Here is a 2,500-nt window from a genome sequence, read left to right as displayed (position 1 = left end):
GCGCCGAGTGCCGGGCGGCGGCGCATCCTCAACGCACACAGTCCTCAATCGGACCAGCACACTGCAGATGTCCACCGCGCTTCGCACCGGGCCGGCGAGGACCCACTTTGGCTGCACGGCGCCGCGCGCAGGGTGCCCCGGCGCGCAGCTGCGCCGCCTGCCGCGTCCGTCGGCCGGCGCGCCTGCCACTGGGCGCCCCCACCAGCCGGCTGTAGCGCGTGCGCCCACGCACCGCGCGGCCAGCACGCCGGGCGGCCCCCCCCTCACCGGCCGGGGACAGTCCCACCCACCCACAGCCGCGTATCGCTTCACACCCAGATCCACATTCACGTTCATTGGTGTGGTGGGTATCGCTGACACAACCGCGTCATAGCTGTACCGATCGTTGCCCTCACAGATGTACCTCCAGCAAGATCAACCGCACCACAACGGGTTACCAGTTGTTCATTTGCGTAACGTCACCAGTAAACGTACACGTCCACGTCCATCCCCGTTTGCAAAGTCAACTATTATTGCATGCCTGCCTGTCAGGTGTCAAGACACACTACATCCGCTCACATCCACGCAACAAAATGTGCCCGACTAGAGGGCACGTGGAAGGTGCCCCCGTACGTATGCGATGTCCATTGCGCGACGAACTGTCAACCGGCCTCTGTAGCATGTCGCAGATGTGGAACGCGGGACACCGTGCTATCACATTGTGTGAGAAGAGACTACTATGTCTGCATACACGCGCCACTACATGAACAGACGGCTCATGCTGATCGCCATCCACTGCGTCCATTACTCCCACACGTCTCTATGGCGTACCACACTGCAATACAGCTGTTATGGGGAGATGACACGTAGCTGTGTACACAACATTCTGAGCGGGTTGCGGTTGGACAACAATACATTAATGTAACGTGTCATATGCCATTTACAGAGCAGGTTAAGGCACAACGTGGGTTAGGTTAAGGCACAACGTGGGTTATGTTAAGGCACAACGTGGGTTATGTTAAGGCACAACGTGGGTTAGGTTAAGGCACAACGTGGGTTAGGTTAAGGCACAACGTGGGGTAGATTGCGGCACAACTTGGGGTAGATTGCGGCACAACTTGGGGTAGATTGCGGCACAACTTGGGGTAGATTGCGGCACAACTTGGGGTAGATTGCGGCACAACTTGGGGTAGATTGCGGCACAACTTGGGGTAGATTGCGGTACAACTTGGGGTAGATTGCGGTACAACTTGGGGTAGATTGCGGTACAACTTGGGGTAGATTGCGGTACAACTTGGGGTAGATTGCGGTACAACTTGGGGTAGATTGCGGTACAACTTGGGGTAGATTGCGGTACAACTTGGGGTAGATTGCGGTACAACTTGGGGTAGATTGCGGTACAACTTGGGGTAGATTGCGGTACAAATTGCATTACATTGCGGTGCAAATTGCGTTACATTGCGGTGCAAATTGCGTTAGGTTAAGGTGCAACACAGGTTAGGTTAAGGTGCAACACAGGTTAGGTTAAGGTGCAACACAGGTTAGGTTAAGGTGCAACAGAGGTTAGGTTAAGGCGACATAGGTTAGGTTAAGGTGCAAGATGGGTTAGGTTAAGGTGACATAGGTTAGGTTAAGGTGACATAGGTTAGGTTAAGGTGACATAGGTTAGGTTAAGGTGACATAGGTTAGGTTAAGGTGACATAGGTTAGGTTAAGGTGACATAGGTTAGGTTAAGGTGACATAGGTTAGGTTAAGGTACAAACTGGGTTGTGTTTTGGTACACATTGCGTTGTAGTACAGTACACGTTAGGTTTGGGTACGGTACACATTGTGGTATGGGATGGCGTGTTGGTGGGGGGGGGGGGGGCGGGGCGAGGTTCGTTCATATTGACCGTAGGAAGTGGATGCCCGAGGCAGCGTCAGTGTGTCAAAGGAGGTATGTCACGTTGGGATGCGCTTTTCGGTAGTGAGAGGGGGCGCGCCGTGTCCGAGGTTGCGGCAGACCTGTGTGTTTCATTCCTGCCAGTGTGTTTGTTCTGTAAGACGAGGCAGTGTGGTGATGTTGGGTGCACCCCTGTGTGGGACATGTGTGGGTGTTGGTGGCTTATCTGAGCAATTGTGGTTGTCGGACGAGTGGGATATTCTGTTTTATGATTGGACCTCGTGGCCTGGTTATCATAGTCTGGTTGGTGTACTGTGGCGGATAGGATGCACCGGACGTTGGTCCATGGTGGTGCTTAATTATTGCATCTGTGTCTGTTACAGGCAGAGAGTAGTGTGTGATAGAGTGTGTGGGTGACGTGTGGTTCCTTTTGTTTGCACAGACGTTCAGCATGTATAGGGGCATTTGCGTATTTGATCTATCTATGTGGGCCTGCATAGTTTACTGAGCAGTGCTGCGAGGTGACTGAACTACGAGCGACGTACTCATTTACAGCGGAATGGTTGCCTTCTACCAAAGATGGCGTATCGACTCTACGACAGCGTTGGCACCGCAGGAAGCGGTGTCGTAAAATGGCCC

This window comes from Schistocerca cancellata, unplaced genomic scaffold, assembly GCF_023864275.1.
Source record: "Schistocerca cancellata isolate TAMUIC-IGC-003103 unplaced genomic scaffold, iqSchCanc2.1 HiC_scaffold_188, whole genome shotgun sequence".
NCBI classification, from domain to species: Eukaryota; Metazoa; Arthropoda; class Insecta; order Orthoptera; family Acrididae; genus Schistocerca; species Schistocerca cancellata.
Note: the sequence above shows the minus strand (reverse complement) of the source record.